At 32.1% G+C, this 23,178-nt stretch overlaps 1 protein-coding gene across 1 annotated transcript in view; it reads left to right on the forward strand.

Annotated features, from left to right (window-relative positions):
* The first annotated feature begins 5,508 nt into the window (after positions 1 to 5,508).
* Positions 5,509 to 23,178, forward strand: part of eas (ethanolamine kinase 1) — a 129,302-nt gene continuing 111,632 nt past the window's right edge. Inside the window, exon 1 of the mRNA XM_072534571.1 lies at positions 5,509 to 5,675. The gene's annotated coding sequence lies outside the window, so the exon portion shown is untranslated. The remainder of the gene's footprint in view (positions 5,676 to 23,178) is intronic.

The raw sequence follows: 23,178 nt of genomic DNA on the forward strand, positions 1-23,178 counted from the left end.
TTAGTTTTTTTAATTTCATTTTTACTACTTACAGTTTCTTTGATAAAATGAAAGATATTTGAGTTATTCATAAAAAACCAATTAGAAAGTGTTTCTTTACGAAATTAAATCCAGAAAAAGCTACAAAATATGCATTTAAAAATTTTTTTGCCCACGCTAGAGCTTCGTAGGCAGCTATTAACCCATAATTACACTTCTAGCATAACTGTAAATAAAAAAATTCCAATAAATAACATTTAAGATATATCCATGGCTAATGGATCTTCAAAGTTCATTCTCCCATATTCCCGCAGAATTTATCATGTAATGAACCTACTTAAATGGAAGCAATTTCCACCCTTATATAACTACAAAAATATATCTTCATCTCTACCTTGGATTATAAAAAATTACAACAGTCAATTGCAGTCTATTACAATTCCAAAAAAATAGCACCAACCCTAATCTAATCATACAACTCTTTAGAGATCTAAAAAAAATAATTAACTCTCATTCCGATTATATAGTATAGTATTTAGACGCATCTAAAACTGAAAATGTAGTCGGAGTGGCAATAATTAACAGCACAGAGATTCTCAAACATAGAATTCCAGATAGTGCAACTATATTAACAGGAAAACTCTATGCAATTTACCAAGTGATACTATACGCAAATGCAAATAAGATGAACACAATATTACTCGTGACAGATTCTATGTCATCACTACAAATAATCAGGAAAATATACATGCAGCATCCATTAGCTTTACTAACAAAGGAAGAACTAAATAAATTGCATACTAAAGATACAAGCGTCAAGTTTCTCTGGGTCCTATCACATGTTGGAATAGCAGGTAACGAAGCATCAGACAAAAATGCCAAAAAAGCTATAAACGACAACAGTATCCCCATATCAGCGCAATCTGTAAGTATGGCTCTAAAAAGCTACTTCATAAAGTACCTGTTCGAGAACTGGAACAATAAATGGAAATCCACACCATCAAAGCTTCGGAAGATAAAAAATAAGATTGAACCATGGCAACCAACCGAGGTATCCAGACGAAAGCAAATAATTATTTCCCGTTTACGACTTGGACATACCCAGTTTTCTCATGAACATTTGCTTAAGAAAGAAGAACGCCTAATTTATGATGAGTGCGGCTCACCCCTTACGGTAAAACATGTGCTAGTGGAAAAGTGCGAAAAGTTCAATCGTCATATAATTAAATACCATTTACCAAACAATCTTCAAGATATTTTAAATTCAAAAGACACTATAGATAACCTACTTTTGTTTTTAAAAAACTTTAATGTACTAAGCTAAGTGTAATTAACTGTTACCATTCTGCTAATCACCGGGTTTTTTGTAAAAAAAAACTTTTGCTTAAAATGTGTTTCTCTATCTATTTGTTATAATAGAATTTGCTTGTTAAGGTATTCCCTATCTACTGTTACAATTGCAAGAAAATCGATAATTCTTCAAAAAAATTGGAGGCAAAAACCTTGATAAACAGGTCTAAAAATTATTCTCCAAACGCCATCACGTTCGATCTGGTCTCGGTTTGAAAAAAAAATGCAAGCTTCTTAAGCAGTGTTGTTACTATGACAAGTACTATGTTGTTGGAAAAAACTAGAGGACCCAGGAAACCTGTACCTGTGTAACTTGTTGGAATAAGAAGCAATTCTAAAGGTCGCGGCATATTATCATGCACGTATAGTTTCCGGCACGTAGCGTTTCGAGTCAAGCAATCGGACTGCACGTTCACATTTTCATACATAGAACGTTTCAGTTTGGTTCGGTGAAGATATGATCTCACTTTTCTCGACAAAAATTATGCGCAATTGCTCTTCTACTTAACGATAAAGAAAGAAAAACTGTAGTAAAAAAAGGTTTGAAGTACATCCAATGCTAAGAGAAAGGAAAAAGGAAGTTGAATACTGGACTTTATACAAAGAATTAATTGATGACGATGAAAAATATTATGGACATTTTAGAATGAATAGGATTCAGTTTGAATATATTTTAAATTTAATCACACCTTTAGTTAAAAACTATTTTTAGTATTTTTAAAAAAAAGAAGAGGTATCACTTCCGTGCAAAAGTCCTAACTGTTTATCACTTTCGTGTTTAATTGTCACAAAGCAATGAAAACACAATTCATAAATGAGAAAATAGCATCGAAAATTATTTTTTCAAATACTCTGTATCAAAATCAAACAAAGACCTACATAAACAACAAGAGGAACATTCTAATTAACATTATCCTTACAAACCGGTTACGACTCGTTACGTAGCCGTCGGCATCAGTAAAATATTGTTTTCGAATATACTGAACGGAAACGTTAGGTGTCTGAAACGCTATGTTCCGGACAGTGTGAATTGTTCATATTTAAAACCATTTAAATTATATTTTTCGGAAACTAAACACTACGTGCTGGAAACGCAAAGTGCATGATAATATGCCAAGACCTTTACAGTTAAGATTTCTTTCATCTTCAATTGAAAATAACATTGACAGATTGTATCAATCACAATTTTATTCCAGCATTATTTTGAAAGCAACTCCGGATTAGAAAACGAAACGATAAAAAACAAAATGTAAAATGTACTTAAATGTAAAATGTAAATTGTAAAAAATGTTATTTTTCTTACAATTCGTTGTGGTTTATTCCCATGTGTAAAATATTCAGTAAAAAGCACACATTCAATAAAACTAAATTTGAACAATAGAAAAATAAACAATTTATTCATTCAGAAACAGAAATTTTTAATTTTAAATCTAAAGGCACATGGGGATGGCGAAAGTGTAGGAGCGTTCTTATAACAGCAAATATTAGAATTAAATACTTTATAGCGGATATATTCATCGGTTCATTAGTGATTGGACCTCTTGAGCTGTAGTCCTATGTATCCCTTAATATCACAGGCCTCTTACTTATTCAATTCAAAAACCGAACCCTTCTAGTCGTATGGGGCTCGTCAAGGATACTGGCATTTTAAACAAGAAAATAAAAAAGTAAAAAAAGGGTGAACTTTAAGTATGATCTTGAAGATTTCCCGAAAATAACTCCGGTAATGGCGGGGCGGATTTTCCGAAAAACATTGAACCAAAAAAGAGTGTAGCATAGGTTCAAACAGTGCGATATTTCTTGATTGGAAATGTAAGTGGGTTAAATAAACATGAGTAACTACAGCTCATGAAATAAAATAAAACAACAAATTTTTAACTAAGAGTACTTAAATAAGAGTTTTCTTAGTACTAAAAACAGATTTTTAGTTGAAAGTTGTTGCTTATTGCTTACCTATCAATGTTCCGTTTGAAGCATATTTACCTATTCATATGTTAATTGTGGGAAAAAGAACCTGTGAAGGTGTGGACTTAACGCCAAATATTATAAAGACTTTTTAAAGACTATTAATCGGATAAACTGCCGAAATAAAGGGTTCAAATTAGTGTAGTCAACTAATTAAATTTATGTATAAAAGTGACGGACAAATAACAGTAAATAACAGTGTAAAGTGATAAATAACGACAAATAGTAATAGTGATATATCCACCGATATTGTCCATAGCGACAATGAAGGTGAAATAAGTGTAAATATAAATAACGTAGACTTGGTAAAAAGAAAAAGACCGCATTCCACAGGAAGTGGCTCAGAAATGGAAGATATCAAACGTACCAAAGAAATGGACGCGAATAAGAAACTAGTTCGATCAATGGACACTATATAAAATGGACTATATTTAAATATCAATGTGTCCATTTAATCACAAATGCTAAAGATTGCAATTACTATCGGACAATTGCATTAATGAGCCACACATTGACAACCTTCCTTAAAATCATACATAACAGAATCCACATGAAATTAGAACAAGAAATAAGTGATTCACAGATGGGTTTTAGAAAGGGTCTAGGAATTAGAGAAGCATTATTCGGAGTCAATGTTCTGACACAACGATGTCTGGATATGAATCAGGACATCTATGCTTGCTTCATAGATTTAAAAAAAGCTTTTGACAGAGTTCAACATGAAAAGCTTTTAAGTATTCTTTAGACCAAAAACATAGATAGTAGAGATCTACAAATTATATCGAATCTGTATCAAAACCAGAAAGCAAGAATAAGAATCGAAGGAGAACTGACTGAGGAAGTAAGTATACTTAGAGGAGTTCGACATGGGTGCATACTTTCACCACTCTTATTCAACGTCTACAGTAAAGTGCTATTTCGAGAATCTTTATTGGATATTGTGGAAGGTATTTTGGTCAACGGAAATAGCATTAATAATCATTCAAGTTCATATTTGCAAGTGACATGGAAGGACTGCAAATGAATCTCAAGAAAACGAAATCAATGATATCCTCAAAAAAACTACAAAATGTAGATAACCTGATCATGAATAATACAACGATCGAAAGAGTAACAACATATAAATATTTAGGAACATGGCTAACCGAAGATGGAGATCAAACAAAAGAAATCAGATCTAGAATAGAAATGGCAAGAAACACGTTCATAAAATTGAAGAACTTACTTTGCAACTGTAACCTTAACCTAGAGATCCGCACAAGAATGCTACGTTGTTACGTTTTTTCTACTTTACTATACGGCATGGAAGCGTGGACAATAAAACAGTCTGAAATCAAAAAATTAAACTCCTTTTAGATGTGGTGCTACAGGAGAATCCACAGAATATCGTGAACTGAAAAAGTAATAAATTTAGAGGTGTTACAAAGAATGAAGAAAGAATGTGAAGTCATAAAAACTGTTAAAATTAGAAAGATTCAATATCTGGGTCATATAAGGAGGGGCGAGAAGTACGTATTACTTAGGTTAATTATGCAAGGGAAGATACAAGGGAAGAGAAACCCAGGACGACGCAAAATATCCTGGCTAAGAAATTTGAGAGTGCGGTTCGGTTGCAGCTCATTAGAATTATTCAGAAGCGTGGCCAATAAAATTAAAATAGCGATGATGATTTCTAACCTCCTATATAAGAAGGACCCTGAAGAAGAAGTGTCCACTTACTCTATGAATAGAGTAAAGAGGGGAGAAGCATTATGGATTTGTGGAGAATATAAAATCGTAAAGCTTATTGCGGCAAGTAACTAAAGTAAGAAGAACGATATATTGACTGAGTCGAGTTACACTGTACCTATACTTATTAAAATATTTTTCTATCGCAGCCACCCTTGTAATTTTGTTTCAAAAAGGTAATATTCTGCCTTTTCGATTATATTTATAGATATTCATTTATTTTTAAATAGTAATATACTACATAAAGCTACTATTTTGTTGATTTTTTAGATAGTCTGAATGTCATTTCGGACGTCTTCTAAATGGACGCTCAGTTTAAATTATGTTTAAGCTTTTAATAAAAAGCTCAACTTTCATTCAACAGTTAAAATGCCATGCCATCCTGTACACACAACCACGCAACTACTATGCGCATTAGGATTTTCGCTCTTGCCGACAACAACGATTTTCACCGCAAGCTTTTCATTTCCAATATAACCTATAGTCGTCGTCATAAGTCATAACCTAATGACTGTGTTTTTGCAATTTGTTAGCGTTTCCTATCAATGAATTATAATAAAAGTCATTTAAGCCATGGTATGTAAATGGCTTACATAGAATATGTGGACATTAATCCCGTTAAATTACTAGCGAGAAAAACAGGATATGTACATGTAAGTGCTTATTAAGAATTTAATACTGTGTGATTATTGTATTGTAATATGTATATAATTTATACAGGGTACTAGAAACAACTTTACGGGAAAATATTATTCGGTTTTTATCGATCAATTTGGCACTTATCTTAATTTTAATATAGTATATACAGGGTGAGTCATGAGGAACTTTACATACTTCTACCATACGTAGAGTCCCTCAGGGAGCATATCATGTGGCCACTAAAAAATGTCAACTCCTCTTCTTTATTAATTAACAGGGTGATTTGTGTAATTGACCATTTATTTCATTTTACTGTAGTGTTTATACGGCTCATTTGATTTTTTAAATTTTTGCATGATACAGTACACTACTATCAAGCATTCGACTGGTATTAGCTAAACTAAAAAATTCCAGGACTGGCTTTGGAAAAATTAATTTAGGGATTCGTATTAAATATTACATCCTGTATAAATTTTTTTTAAAATGCAATAAGTGATTTTCAAACTACATAAATAGCCAATGAAAACGACATATGCGACAATGTTGTCGCACTTATATTAAATTTTTAGTGAACGATCAAATCTTACCAAAAATAGAACAACCATATTGAAGAATCAAATTATAAGGTTATTAATTTAAACAAATGTTATAAATTTCAAACATTTTAATTAAAATGAGTTCCTACAACATAATCTAATACGTAGAAAATTAACATCTTTACTGTCACTTTGTATTATCTCTACGATAGAATCAATTGTTTTTCAATTTTAAATTTTTACTCATAGATCGTATTGGGGCATTATGTTCGATAAATAATAAATTAAATTGATTAAAAAGTCAAACCTCTTGTATGTGTTAGTTTTTGTTGATTGTAAATGATTAAAATTTTATGTCAAATAATAATACATTGCATCAACTGTACTAAATAAAAATAAATCTAAAAAAGTTTAAAATGAAGGTTGGCGTTGACCGTTTGACGTTTCTTGATATTTTATACCCATTGTCATTATTGTCATTATCAATTGTTATTTATGTGTACAAGAATACATATTTCTTCTGTCATATCTACGTTAAGTACATTGTGTTAGTTTTGGTAAAGCTTTTGTTACTTTCGTTCAAAATGCCACATCAGTTTTCGACCACAGAATATGCAGACATAATATTTGTTTATGGATTCTGTAATGGGAATGGTAGGGCTGCTAGTAGAGAATATCGCAGGAGATTTCCTAATTGTCGAACTCCCAGTCATCCAACATTTGGGTCAGTTTTTAATTATTTGCGAGAAAATGGCACTTTTCCTAGTGGAACAACAGAGCGACATGAAGATGAAGCGCAGGAAGATGACATTATGGACGCCGTTACTATAAACCCTACAATAAGCACTAGACAAGTAAGTCGAGAACTCAATGTTACTCAATCAAAAGTAAGTAGAGTCTTACAAAAAAATAATCTATACCCATATCACATTCAAATGGTTCAGCGACTACATGCTGGAGATGAGATCGATAGGTTGGAATTTTGTAGATGGATTAACAATAATCGACCAACGCTATACAGGACACTATTTACAGATGAAGTCCAATTTACCAGAGACGGGATAAATAATTCACGAAATTCACATGTGTGGGCAGAAGAAAATCACCATGCTATTCGAGAACGTCGTTCTCAGTTAAGGTTTTCGGTTAACGTGTTAATTGGTGTCATAAATAACCAATTAGTAGGTCCTCACTTTTTTGATGGTCCTTTAACAGGGCAGGTCTATTTGAACTTTCTACAAAATATTTTGCCGAATTTGCTTGCCAACGCGAACGTTGCTATCCGAGGGATGTATTTTCAGCATGATGGGGCACCCCCACACTTTTTACTGGCAGTGAGACAACATCTCAATAATGTTTATGGCAACAGGTGGATAGGACGTGCATAGGACCTGCACGTCCTCCTCGTTCGTGGCCTTCAAGATCCCCTGATTTCAATCCCGTTGATTACCATATTTGGGGACGATTGAAGCAACTAGTTTACGCAGTGAATATTAATAACCGACAACAATTAATTGATAGAATTATACATTGTTGTAATACTATTAGAAACAATCCCCAGAGTATCCGTAATTCAATACGTCAATTAACAATTCGGCAACAAAAATGTGTACAGGCTGCAGGGTTCCATTTCGAAAATCTATTTTGAATTATTTTTATTTTGTTACCATTATTGTATCTTTTCCAGTTCTAATTTATGGGTTTATCATAACTATGTACATATTTTTAGTTTTTTTTTTAAATTGTTCTTCGTTATTGTTAGTAGTTACTGTTTTTTGTTGTGCAGTGACTCAGTTTATTATTTCAATTAAAATGTTTGAAATTTATAACATTTGTTTAAATTAATTACCTTATAATTTGATACTTCATTATGGTTGTTCTATTTTTGGTAAGATTTGATCGTTCACTAAAAATTTAATAAAAGTGCCACAACATTGTCGTGTATGTCGTTTTCATTGGCTATTTATGTAGTTTGAAAATCACTTATTGCATTTAAAAAAAATATATACAGGGTGTAATATTTAATACGAATCCCTAAATTAATTTTTCCAAAGCCAGTCCTGGAATTTTTTAGTTTAGCTAATACCAGTCGAATGCTTGATAGTAGTGTACTGTATCATGCAAAAATTTAAAAAATAAAATGAGCCGTATAAACACTACAGTAAAATGAAATAAATGGTCAATTACACAAATCACCCTGTTAATTAATAAAGAAGAGGAGTTGACATTTTTTAGTGGCCACATGATATGCTCCCTGAGGGACTCTACATATGGTAGAAGTATGTAAAGTTCCTCATGACTCACCCTGTATATATATATATATATATATATATATATATATATATATATATATATATATATATATATATATATATATATATATATATATATATATAACTGTTTTGGATGGGTTGGAGTCAATAATAGGGCTATTGGTTAACTATTTTTTTATTCTCGAGCTTTCAATTGTGTTTACAATTATTATCAAGAGCTAAAAAAGACAAAATACTTACAAGGTTGAACTAAAAAGAAAAAACAATTTTTGTTAACTTACCAAATAAAAATTAGTTTGGTAAGTAAAAATCACTGCTTACATGTTCAAAATATTTAATACAAAAATGCTTTTATCTAATAAATGTTTCTCTGAAAATTTTTTATAATTTTGAAAACATTTTTTTTTTAATATAAGAATAATTGAATTTATAAATAAGTTCAAATAGCAACCAATTACAAATAGCCTCAATGTCATAAATGCCAACATAAAATTTTTATTTTTGACAATTATATTGCCAAAAGTAAAACTTCGTTTAAACATTCTTTTTTTAGTAACAAAAAGAAGATTTATTCACCCTTGACAGATGTCTGAAAGAATGTGATAGATATATGGAGAATTAAATATGACATTTTACAAGTTTTATATATAAATCATAAAGAAAGAATATAATTATAAATTTTGCTTAAATTTTGAATTTCAGATCTTTTGTTTAAACTCTTATCATTTTTGCTAATACAAACCATTTCCAAAAAAGTCCTTTTAAATTTATTACTTTCACTACATAAAATTTTAATGTTATCAAAATCCATAATATGGTCTTTATCGATTACATGTTCTGCCAAAGCACAAGATGGTTTTTTAATTCTGCAATCACTTTTGTGAGAAATAATGCGATTTGAAAGATTTCTTCCGGTCTCACCAACATATTCAGCCTCACACTGAGTACAACTAATGCTGTATACTAAATTCGTATAAAAAATTTTTTCTTTTTTTTTTTTTTGAATAGTGAATAGTTATAAAGTGTAATAAAATATCCTGCTCGACTATGATTTAATTTAAGTTGGTATTAACTGTTTTGAGTTGTGCTGAACTATTTTGAACTGTTGTAACAAGGTTTGTGAATTTTATAGCTCTTTTGAATTGTTATGAACTGTTTTGTAGATTTTTCTAAACTGTTCTGAAATAGTGTTATACTGTTGTTTAACAGCCTATTTATTGCTGATCCTAGGTCGAAACTGAGATCCTGTCTCTATATGGCTCTAGTCTCTATAGCAATTGCTACCTAGGGCCCATATAGAGACTACAACTCACGGTCAGCAACCCTAATTGGGAGTCTTGCGTTGCCTTACAGTAAATATTTTTAAGACTTAACATCATACGAATTTGTCAACAAAGATATAATAAATAATATCAACTAAAGAATTTTTACCCACATATTTAGTGCCTTCACTCATGTATACCTGGTAATAGCGCTGATGATGGACTTGTTAGTCCAAAAACGTTGTGTGCTGTAGCCCGAAAGGGTCTTTTTTAATATATATATATATATATATATATATATATATATATATATATATATATATATATATATATATATATATATATATGTATATATATTGAATTTGAAATTTTCGCGGGAGCTATATGTGGTTTCAGTTGTTTTCCGGCTTTGACTCCGCGTTAAATATTTTTGGTTTTTAGAAAAACCATTGTTAGATGGTTATAATAGGCAAAGAAGAACACATAAGGCCGGTAGCTGGAAATCAGAGTCTACATGACATTACCAATGACAATGGTTCAAGGCTGATTGAGTTTGCAGCAGGGTGCAACATGATTATCAATATAATCATATATATATTTATATATATATATATATATATATATATATATATATATATATATATATATATATATATATATATATATATAGAATATAGTATGTCTACCGTTCTTTTTTCTAAAGTGTTTCTTTCAGATTTTTTAAGTAAAACAAATCTTTACTTACTTTATGACTGTGACACCTTTTTAGATGATCATCTAGCTTTTATGGTCTCAGCATCATTACTTAAGACTTTGTTGCACAAACGGCACAAGGGCAGATGTTTGATCGACGTGGATGGAATAAAGCCAATCATCAAGTAATCAATGCCATACTGCCTACATTTCTTTCTCTTCTCGGACATGTTGAATTCTCTATTAATATTTATTTTAAATTAATATGATATTGTCTTGTACCGTTTTTAAATAAAACGAGCGGTTCTAATTTATGTAAATATACTTATTTATAAGTTTACAGTACGGTAGTATCTTTAACTTTAACTAAACTTTGCTAATATCGGAGCTACTTATATATAAAAGTTATGTACTAGAATATTCTGAAGTAGTCCACCTCTAATTCGTTTGTTTGACGGGTCGATCTCTCCCGCGCTCGATACATCTCTGGAAGATTCTTGTCGTTTCGAGATGCAACCGTTATATGGGCTACGTCGAATGCATGTTCGTAACAGTATGTTCATATAAATTTTATAATATAAAATATAAATAAAGCTGTCTAAATATAATAAGGCAGGAACAACAACAAGGAACAATTGATTCCTGCATAGACGGCGTTTAAAAACTTTTTTTTTAATTTAAGTAATTAAAAATATATAATATATTATTTTTTATACAATATTTAAATATTTAAAAATTAAAATCCACAAGGAAAATTAAATTCCTGTATTTGGCTGTATACCATTAATCACAAAAGTTTATTTAAAATCCTTTATAAAAGGTATATAATTTTAAATCCATTTTGAGTTAATTTTAAAAACCCTTTAGATGGTTCAAAATTTAATATGTCTTACATTTTATTTAAAATTATGTTATGATCCTTAAATATCCCCTCAGATAACCTACACGGGAATGTAATACTCCCACTAGGAGTTGCTGCTGACACTCAGACGATGTCTGAATGGGTTCGTGTAACTGACATTCAAAATCGCTGGTCACTTCAAGCGTTGTTTCTGAGACAACGGTTCATAAAAAGTGTTGATTAACAGGTATGTTTAAAATTATCTCAGCTACAATTTTTATGTTGTGTTTGTCTTAGTGGGTTTTTGTTTTTATCTATCAAAAGCAAATTATTGCCTCCCCCAGATACCGCGATGCAGATCTTTGAGGTGTGGGAAAGACCGATGGATCAAAATTCTTATAAGTTTGAGACCGTGGGAATATAAACGAAGCAGAGGAAGGCCCCACATGAGATGGGCAGATGATATCAAGAAGCACGTGGGCTCTAGGTGGATGACTACAGCGACAGACAGAGAAGAATGGAAAAGGATTGGGGAGGCCTATGTCTAAAGATGGACCTTCTTCTTCTTCAGTGCCTTATCCGGTCCGGATGTTGGCGATCATCAAGGCTATCATGGTTTTGTTGACTGCTCTGCGAAACAGCTCCGCTGAGGTCATCCCAAACCATTGTCGGAGATTTTTCAACCACGAGATACGACGGCGTCCCGGTCCTCTTCTGCCAAATACTTTACCCTGCATAACAAGTTGAAGAATTCGATATTTTTCTTCGTTCCGCATCACGTGGCCGAGGTACTCAAGCTTACGTTGTTTAATTAAATTAAGCACTTCTTTTTCTTTTGTCATGCGCTGTAGGACCTCAACGTTGGTGACATGGTCCACATAAGATATTTTTAGTATCCTTCTGTATATCCACATCTCGAAGGCTTCGATTCGTTTTTCAGTGGCTTGCGTCAGTGTCCAGGCTTCAACTCCATATAGTAACACTGGAAGAACGTAGCACCTCACTATCCGCATCTTGGTTCCCAAACTGAGATCACTGCAGCACAGCAAGGATCTCAACTTAATAAAAGTAGACCGTGCCATTTTAATTCTGGATCTAATCTCTTGAGCGTAGTCCCATTGTACGTTGAGGGTAGTTCCGAGGTAAGTGAATCTGTCGACTCTCTGGATCTCTTCGCTACCTGCCATTAGTGCCCCGGGATCTAAATTTGTACGGCTGACAACCATGAATTTAGTTTTCTTAATATTAAGGTTCAGTCCGTATGTTACGCTCATAGTTCGCACTCGGTCTAGTAAGGCCTGCAGATCGTTTAGGCTGGTTGCTAGTAACACAGTGTCATCGGCGTAGCGGATATTATTGATGTATTCACCGTTCACTCGGATTCCCATGTCTAGGTTTGTGAGGGCTTCATTAAAAATCTCCTCAGAGTATATATTGAAAAGAGTCGGCGATAGCACACATCCTTGCCTTACTCCTCGCATGATCTTCACTTGGTCGGTCAGCTGGTCTTCGACCTTGACTTGAGCACGCTGGTTCCAGTATAAATTCATGATGATCCGAATGTCTTTCTCATCCAATCCTACTCTTTGTAGTGCGGTGACCATCTTCTGGTGCTGACAACGGTCAAATGCCTTGGCGTAGTCAATAAAACAAATATAGACATCACAACTGACATCGCGGCATCTCTGAAGTAGGACTTGTAAGGTGAAAAGTGCTTCACGTGGACCCATAGAATTGCGGAATCCGAATTGCATTTCACCGACATTTTCTTCGCATTTCTTGTAAATTCTGGCATGTATGATTTTAAGAAAAATTTTAAGTGCATGACTCATAAGACTTATAGTTCGGAAATCTTCGCACGTTTTCGCAGATCGTTTTTTTGGTAGCGTTACAAATGTTGACAATAGCCATTCCTCTGGGATATTACCTGAATCGTATATGGCGTTGAACAGTTCAGTTAACTCCTTCGTGCTCACTTCACTCATCACCTTAATAAGTTCAACGGGTATTTCGTCCGGACCTGTAGCCGGATGGACCTAAGATGGACCGAAGAAGGCTAATTAGATAGATAGACAATTTTTATTTGACCATTTTTTTCTACGACGTACACATTCTTGGTAAATCGATTTTTTCCGATTTCCCCTTACGTGAGGGGTTTTAGGGGGAAGTCGGGGGGTAGAAATGGTAGCCTTTTTTGCATATTTTTTGGGGCCACAATATTAAAACTCTCTCTTCAGGGTCTTCATTCAGAACCTTTATGATTGGTTAATATGGATTTCAAAGAGTACAAAGAGGCCATTTTTTTTGTAGGGTTTTGAAAAAAAAAACCTTGACTTTTCTAGGTTTTCGGGTGTAATCCAAACCGATTTTCGGTTTGAATATTGAATTATTCATTTTCTTCCTCCTATAATTATCGTTGAACACGAAAAAAATTAATATACCTTTATGTATTAAAAATATTATGAACTCTTTTTTAATTTTTTTTTCAAATTCTCGCAGTTATGGTTCTTCGCCGTCTAAAGGCTACCATTAGCTTAGTAGTCGACAAAGGGCTCTAAAATTTCAGAGCCTGCCTAAAAGGTAGGCCTATACAAATTTACTAATCATCAATTAATTGAATATAGAAAAAAAAAAAATTTATGACCGCTTTTTGGCGTTTTCGCCCCAGTGGCCCAGGACATTCTGCCCGGGTACCCCGCACCCCTTACATCAACGGGTTCGAATGGCACTGTATACTTATCTAGATAAGGAATTTACTAAAAGTTAACGTATTCTTGAATAAAATGATTTCACAAATACTGTTTATTATTATTATTCGTGATTATTTTACTAATGCAATGATAATTTTTTGCAAAGGTTTGACTAAACAACCCACTCTTTATAAAATTTAAGCCCCCTGAATTTTCGTATATTATTGCGTGGAACATAAATATTTTGTAAATAATAAAGTTATTATTTATTTGTCAGTCGAGATTTTTCGATTTTGTAATCACTTAAAGACAATAAGGTCGTAAGTGTATCACATACACATAAAAATAACTGTATTCATATAAATATTATTCATAAAACAATATAAATTATGTTTAAATATATCGTCAGTAATTCTTTGTAGGTCTTTCAGGTTCAAAGTTCACTTACGATGCAGTAGTTCATACGTGGCTACGTGCCATCGTGCATAGTTTTTTCTTTAAAAATTTACCGCTGACATTGAACAAAGTTTTTGCACTGGGTAAAAAAGACAAAGATTTAGCAAACATGTCACGCACAACAATGTGGAAAATACTCCATGAAATGAGCTTTGTTTTTTGAAAACGAGGAGTAAAGTCAAGCATGATTAAACGGCCCGATATTTTAAAATGGAAGCATCAGTATTTGCGTGAGATAAAAAAATTTCATTCCCAAGGATATATCGTCGTTTATTTGGACGAAACATGAGTGAATGTTGGACATAGTGTTTCCAAAGAATGGAAGGATCTCTCAGTGACTTCAACCAGGGATGTGTTTGTTAAGGGGTTGTCAACAGGCCTAAAATATCCGACACAACGAGACCCCCGATTTGTTATAGTACATGCGGGTAGCGAATTGGGCTTTGTAGAAGGTGCTGCTTTTTGGTTTTTAGCTAAAAAAAAACTCAACGGACTATCATGATGAGATGGATGGTCCTATATTTGAACAATGTTCTAAGGAAAAGCTGCTTCCTAATCTTCCAGAGAAAACTGTGGTGTTGATGGACAACGCTTCTTACCATTCGAGGAGAGAAGAAGTGATTCCGACACAAGCCTTGAATAAAGATCAAATTAAGACACATGGTTGCTGGAGAAAGACATCTTTTTTGAAGAAGATTTTTTAAAATGAGAGCTCATGGAAGTCGTAAACACACACAAAGAAAAATACATAAAATATAAAATCGACGAAATGTGCAAAAGAGAAAAATGTTGCCATTCTGAGACTACCTTCATACCATTGTGAGTTAAATCCAATTGAAATGGTATGGAGTCAAGTCAAAAGACATATTGCCCCACACAACACAGAATTTAAGACCGCCGCTATGAAACAATTAATAAGAAATGCGTTTGGTGTAGTAACAGTGGAAAACTGGAAAAACTATTGTAAACTTGCTATTCAGGAAGAGCAAATATTTTGGGTTATTGACGAGTTGATGGACGATATTGATCCTGTGGTAATAAATGTGACGGTTGACAGTGACAGTAATGAAAGTGATAGCGATGATAGAGATGAACATGAAATGAACAAATATAGCGGATAGACATGAAAACCTTTGTTGTCTTTGCAGCCCGTGAAACCTGACACGATTTGGGGAAATATTATTTTTGTAATTTAAAAAGTCTACAAAATCAGTTAGCTGACGCAAAAATACCAAAAATTTATCCGAAATAGGTGATTCAGTATTCAGTTGTATAAACAATACTAAAGTGTTCTTCGCAGAAGTTTTAGATAAAATTCGAATGTTTATAACAAACTTGCGTTCGAATATTTTAATATAGACGTATATTAAAACCTTATACAGGATGGAATTTGAAATACCTGAATTAAAACTTCAGATAGAACGGAATTTAAAAATGTTACAACTAATTCAGGTATTTTAGTTTCATTTGGTACCTAGCCCAGTCTGGTTTAAAAAAAAGGAGGAAAAATGTTTCGCAGATATGTGAAGCTTTTAAGACATAGGTGGGGGATACTAGATGATGAATAAATGAAAAGATACTCCTAGTTTTACCTTGCGTTTTTTTTAAGCAATAATTTATGGTCACAATTTGATTTTTTGTCTATAAATTTTTTCCCTTATATTTTAAATAAACAATATTTATGTCATTTTTTTATGTCAAGAATATCTTTATTTTCCCGATTTTTTAATTAAAATTGATAAATAATTTACAGAGATATTTGCAAAAAAGCAGTTTTTTTGCACTAATTTATAAATTTTATTAATTTTTTTATTAACAAAATAAAATGGTATTAATACATTTAAACATCAAGGAATTACCATCTTTCAGATTTGTGCGAAATTTCCCCCCGATCAGTCAAATATTTTATAAGTTATTTAATTTGTTTATCCCTGAGGGTAATTATTTAAACTATTGAGCTTGCCCTATGCATGATGCTAGACATATTCAGCACATTTCATAGGATTCTTTAAGACTTAGACTACCTCAGAAGTTAAATGCATATTGAGTTTTCATCGAAATTATTTACAAAATAAACGTTTGAAAAAGGGGTATGTTTTTTACTTATAAACAATTGTAATAACTTCTATATTTTTTAAGCTACAGACTTGTACGTACAACGTAAAAAATAAAAAACCTTCTATGACCAATAGGAACGAAGTTAGTGACTATTTTTAAAAAAAATCATATCTTCATTGTTTATAAACATTAAGAAGTAAAATTTGCACAAATTTTAAATGAAAATCTAAACTTTATATTGAAACTTATAGCTATAAAATTTATCTAATTTTTCGAAACGACGGTACTTTCGAAAGATCGACATAGGAAAGTGGAGAGGATATCTGTTTCAGCTCCGTTTTTTTTTCGGCATCGGAACTTCAAATTTACATTATCTCGGCTTCCTTTGCAGCTGCAAGCCTCTTTTTTTATTCTGGAGTAGCTCGTCGAAATATGAATAACTACATAGTTTTCACTGGCCGGAAAATATGGGAAAACTCGAAAAAAGTGAGTCTATTTGAAATTCACCCTAAATACTTACTTTTTTTAATTTGCTCGAATAGTCTGTCGCAGTATTAATAATGATGACATAATTTTCACCCCCCATAAATCTGGGAAAATCCCGGAAAATCAACATATGTTTTTTCATTTTATATCAATGATGTAATAATACTTATATATTTTATAAATTAAATTTCAGGTAATTTTTTACACATTATATTATTATATTCCTTATATAAATTATAATTGTTTGTATTTTTATAATTAACAATATTGATTTTTATTCTATTTTTCTTACAAATATGATATACAATATTAATCTAATCTGCCTTACTGCTTTGATAAAATAAGTCGATTTTTTTCATCACTTGCCTTATTAAATTTTGCAATGTTTATTGAACTTTACTTTTTTTATTTTCTTTACATACATTGGTTTAAAAGTTAAAATTTGTTTCATTTATTCGACTTCACTGTTAGGTCTGAACCTCTTTGTTGCAGGTTGTTTGTCTTCACTTATTAAGTCAGTCTTTCCATACATTAACATATTAATGGGCGATCTTAATGCCAAGGTGGGTCAAGGTAAGGTAGGAGAACAAGTAGGAAAATATGGGCTTGGAAACAGAAATGACAGAGGATATCGATTGATTCAATTTTGCCAAAGTGAAGACTTCGTAATAACAAATACCTTTTTCAAATTACCTCCTCGACGGTTATATACATGGACATCTCTACAACATACCAAAGAAAAAATAGTGAGAAATCAAATAGACTACATTATGATAGCAAGGAGGTATCATAATGCTGTTAAATATACTAAGACGTACCCAGGAGCTGATATAGGCTCAGATCATAACCCGGTAGTTACTGTGATAGAGGCGAGACCAAAAAAGATTAGAAGACCAGACAGAAAGGTACTAGATTTAAATAAACTTAGAAACAAAAATATACGACAAGAAACAGGAGAAGAAATAAATGAAAACCTCCGTTCAGTGCAGCAACAAATTAACAATACAAACAACGTTAACCAAAAATTCAAGTACATAAATACAGGTATACAAACAGCAGGAAAGAAACATCTTACAAAAACAACAACAAAGAATAAGGGGTGGATGACACAAGATATACTAGACTTGATGGAACAAAGAAGAAAGATGAAGAATTACCCAGACAAATACAAAGAAATTAATAAACACATAAAAAAGAGAATAAAAGAAGACAAAGAGGAGTGGATTAAAGAACAATGTGAAGAAATGGAAACCTATGAGAAAAAGTACGATGCGTTCAATATGCACAAAAAAGTAAAAGAGATAACTGGAAGCATAAAGAAATGCCAGATAGGTAAACTTAAAGACCAAGATGGAAATCTTATTGTAGATCTAGACAATAAAATAAAAATATGAACAGAATACCTGAATGAATTATTTGAAGACGATAGAAACAACTTAACTCAGATAATCAATGCAACTGGGCCAGACATATTGAAAGAAGAAGTAGAATACGCAATAAGAAACGCTAAAAATGGAAAAGCAAATGGACCTGATGAAATTCTTACAGAACTGTTGAAGCTTTTGAATGATAAATATAAATATAAATAACCATAATATTAAATTTTGCAGCGAGGAGCTAAAACAGTTTCCCCTCCACTTTCCTATGTCGATCTTTCGAAAGTAACTTCGTTTCGAAAGGTTTTAAGTTTCGAAAAATTGGATGAATTTATAGCTATAAAATTCAATATAAAGTTTAGATTTTCATTCAAAATTTGTGCAAATTTTACTTCTTAATGTTTATAAACAATGGAGATATAATTAACAAAAAAATTGACGCTAACTTCGTTCCTATTGTTCATAGAAGGTTTATTTTTTTGTTAAATGTGAGTTTTTTTACCCGCTATCTAATGGTTGTACGTACAAGTCTGAAGCTTGAAAAATATAGAAGTTATTACAATTGTTTATAAGTAAAAAAATACCCCTTTTTCAAACGTTTATTTTGTAAATAATTTCGATAAAAACTCAATATTCATTTAACTTCTGAGATAGTATAAGTCTTAAAGAATCCTATGAAATTTGTTAAATGTGTCTAGCATCATTCGTAGGGCAAGTTCAATGGTTTAAATAATTAGTCCCAGGGATAAACAAATTGAATAACTTTTAAACTATTTGACCGATCGGGGGGAAATTTCGCACAAATTTAAAGGACGGTAATTTCTCAATGTTGAAATATATTAATAACATTTTATTTTGTTGGTAAAAAAATTAATTAAATTTATAAATTAGTGCAAAAAAACTGCTTTTTTGCAAATATCTCCGTAATATATTTTTTTCAATTTTAATTGAAAAAACGGGAAAATAAAGATATTCTTGATATAAAAAAATGGTATAAATATTGTTTATTTAAATTATAAGGGAAAAAACTTATAGATAAAAAATCAAATTTTGACCATAAATTATTGTTTAAAAAAAACGCAAGGTAAAAATAGGAGTATCTTTTTATCTATTCGTCATCTAGTAACCCCCACCTATGTCTTAAAAGCTTCAGATATCTGCGAAACATTTTGCCGTGAAATCGATGATTTTTGTATAACCAGACTGGGCTAACCGTTTTACATGAATTAATGAGTATTTGCGTTATCTTCTATGATCGTTTCAATGGGTTGCTAAGACAAAGAAGATTTAAGAAATAGTAACTTGTCGAACTAAATGTATTTTCGACGTTTACTTGTTGTTTGCTCTGATTAAGTTTATTGAGCTTTCAGATAAGTTCAATGTCCATCAAAAGGTGAAGAAAATAGCTGGAAAGTTACGAAAACGCAACAGTGGAAAAATAACAGATGATAAAGGCAATCTTGCCATAATAAAAGAAGATAAAAATTAAGTATGGAAAGAATACTTGGAGAAACTTTTCCACGATCTTAAAACAATACAAGAACCCACCATTGAAGAAAAATCAGGTCCCGAAATCCTACCAGAAGAAATGACGGCAGCCGTCAGGCAAATAAAGGATGGAAAGGCACCGGTACTTGATGAAATTCCTGCAGAACTGCTGAAGCTATTAGATGCAGAACAACTAAAAATAATAACTGAAATATTTAATGAAATATACAAGGCAGGAAAAATACCAGTAGAGTGGCTCAAATCGGAGTTTGTACCATTGCCCAAAAACCAGGAGCAAAAGTTTGTGAAGACAATAGAACCATCAGCCTAATGCGCCATCTGCTGAAGCTGTTTTTAAAAGTCCTCCACAAAAGAATTTACCGGAAATGCGAGGAAAAATTGCGACCAATCAGTTTGGATTTGTGAACGCCGTTGGTATGAGGGAAGCTTTATTTAGCGTGCAGGTATTATTTCAGAAATGTAGAGATGTCAGCTGTGACGTTTTTGCATGCCTGATTGACTACAAGAAGGCTTTCGGTAGAGTCAGATATGAACAAATGATGGAAGTGCTAAAGAGGACAGAGATTGAAGGAAGAGAGCTAAAAATAATAGCTAACCTGTATTGGAATCAATCAGTGGTGCTCCGAATAGATGGAAAAAATACAGATCAATTCAAAATCTCAAGGGGAGTGAGACAGAGGTGCATAATTTCACCACTGATATTCAATCTGTACTCGGAGCACATTTTTGAAGGGTTTCTGAAAGATGTTGATGAAGGCATCTCAATAAATGGAGTCAAGCTCAATAGCCTGCTGTACGCAGAACATCAGAAATATAGTTAGTATCCTTTTATTTATCCCTTGTTAAGAAAAAGAGTTCACCTTTATGTGATATTCATCATCAAGTGCCGTCATATAATAAGTAAGGATATGTTGTGTATAATAAGTAAGGATATGTTGTGATTCCAGTGATTTCGTTTAGTGTTAACTTATACTAGTTTATGATGGCATTGTTCGAAATGACATATGTTTAAAATTTTGTTTTGCAGTTATACCCTCTATGAGCATTTTCAGTGATTACGTTGCTCCCATCTTAAAATCTCCTGAGGTATTTTTACACTACTCTATAATTTTAAATATCTTATTCCATATCTCTTGTCTGCATCTAACTGTTTTTAATAAAAGTATAGTAGGTACGTTACCGTTTCAGATATTTTATATTTTATAATCATTATCTTATCTTTAAAACAAGTGTCTCGTTGGATGTTCTCTCAATAATTTATTGATAGATAATCCGTAACGTTGAGAATTGAAATGTCTGCTCTTTATCACATTTCCCTAATAGAGTATCATAATTGAAATAAGGACATACTTGATTAAATTTTGGTTTACTAAAGATAAAGCGTAATCTCCATTTCTTCTCTCCAAAATTTTTTTCGCATGTATGTATCAATTTTAATTGGATTTTAAAAAGTGAGATACTATATCACCTAGATCCACCACCTATATCATTTAGAAATCATAGTAGACTAAAATTAACCTAATTTTAGTGTAATATGATTTCTTTATGATGAAATAAAGAGAAGTAAAAAATAGGAAAGAAGTGCACTAATTTAAGGTAAATTTTTGACATAAAAGTCAATATAAAACATAAAAATCTAAGAAAAAATGTGTTTATTAATCTATGTTTTCTTCAGCAGCATTAATTACAGTTTGACAGCTCCTTGGCGTGCTTAAAATTAAATTATCAATTTAGTTTTGAATCAATACGATCCGTTTATGTTTAAGAAGATCGTAGACCTTGTCTAGTATAAACATTGTGCAGATGACGAGCAATCAGTATCTGAAACATATTCCATACAAATAAAATAATATAATAATAATACCCCAACAGCATGGCTTTCAAAGGGGGAGGAGCACAGTGTCAAACTTGTTGGTCTACCAAGATGATATATTGGGTGCCTTTGAGAGGAAGTACCAGGTGGACAGCATCTATACCGACTTCTCAGAGGCATTCGATAAAGTAAATCATCGTTATTTAATCAGTAAATTAGGAGCCATTGGTATAGCTAGCAAATGGCTTGATTGGTATGATAGTTTTCTTGTGGGTAATACCCAGAGCATTAAAATAAATGGTGTGTTGACGTCCTCTCTGGAGTACCACAGGAGTCACATTGTGGTCCTCTACTTTTTGTCCTCTTTGTTAACGATGTTGAGAAAGTCATTAAGTATTCAAAATTTCTTAACTTTGCTGAGGATAAAAAAATTTATAAAGTCATTACTTGTCAGTATGATCAAATTCAGCTACAAGAGGATCTCAGCAGATTTAGCGATTGGTGCAAACTAAATGAATTAAAATTGAACATTGATAAGTGTTGTGTTATTACTTTTCACAGGAAGCAAACAATTTTAAATTACGATTATAGCATTGATAACACTCAGCTGTCTAGGCAGGACTGTGTTTAGGATTTAGGTGTTTATTTTTATTGTAAATTAACATTTCGTAAGCATCTAGAGGTCACAGTAAACAGTCTCATTGGCTCCAGACTAGAATATGCAATAGTTGTATGGGGACCATACTATTAAACATCTATAGACAAGCTTGATCGTGTTCAGCATAAATTTGGTAAACACCGTCATTACTGTAGTGCTTTTCATGACCTCTCTGTCCCATACAGTTATAGTATGATAGCTGATCACTTGAAAATGGTTTCTATGAATCGGCGAAACGATTATTTTTGCCTAATATTCCTTTAAAAAATTGCTAATCATTTGATAAATTGCACTGAACTTTTAAATCGTTTAGGTCTTAACACTCTTCATGGAACTAGGCATGCTTCGTTCTTTCATATACCATTTCATCAATTTAATTCTGAATACTTCAAACTTCTTACTCATATGGTGAGACTATATAATAGGTACCAAGGTGATCTGGACTTATTTTTCCAGTCCTTAGAACAATTTGAAAATGTGATAAAGAGACTGCTATTTGTGTGATATTAGTTTGTATTCAACTTAATTATTAGTTTTTGTTATACTTAACTAATTATTTTCCAATGTTATGCTTACTTTGAAAAATTTTATATATTATATTTTTTTCCAATGTAAATGGTATATCCGTTAATAAATAAATAAATACATGCTTGATGGAATTAAGATCTGACGGTTGTCCTGGCCACGGTAAAAGTGTAATATCCTCATTATGAAACCAATCTCTTACTGTTACTGCAGTATATCATCAATATATTGATATTGATTTAAAGTGCCTTCTACAAAAACGGGAACAGTTCGATGATGAAAAATCATTCCAGCCCACATCATAACTTGTAGACCACTATATGAACGAACACCCTGTACAT

Source organism: Diabrotica undecimpunctata, chromosome 6 (assembly GCF_040954645.1).
Source record: "Diabrotica undecimpunctata isolate CICGRU chromosome 6, icDiaUnde3, whole genome shotgun sequence".
Classification (NCBI taxonomy): domain Eukaryota; kingdom Metazoa; phylum Arthropoda; class Insecta; order Coleoptera; family Chrysomelidae; genus Diabrotica; species Diabrotica undecimpunctata.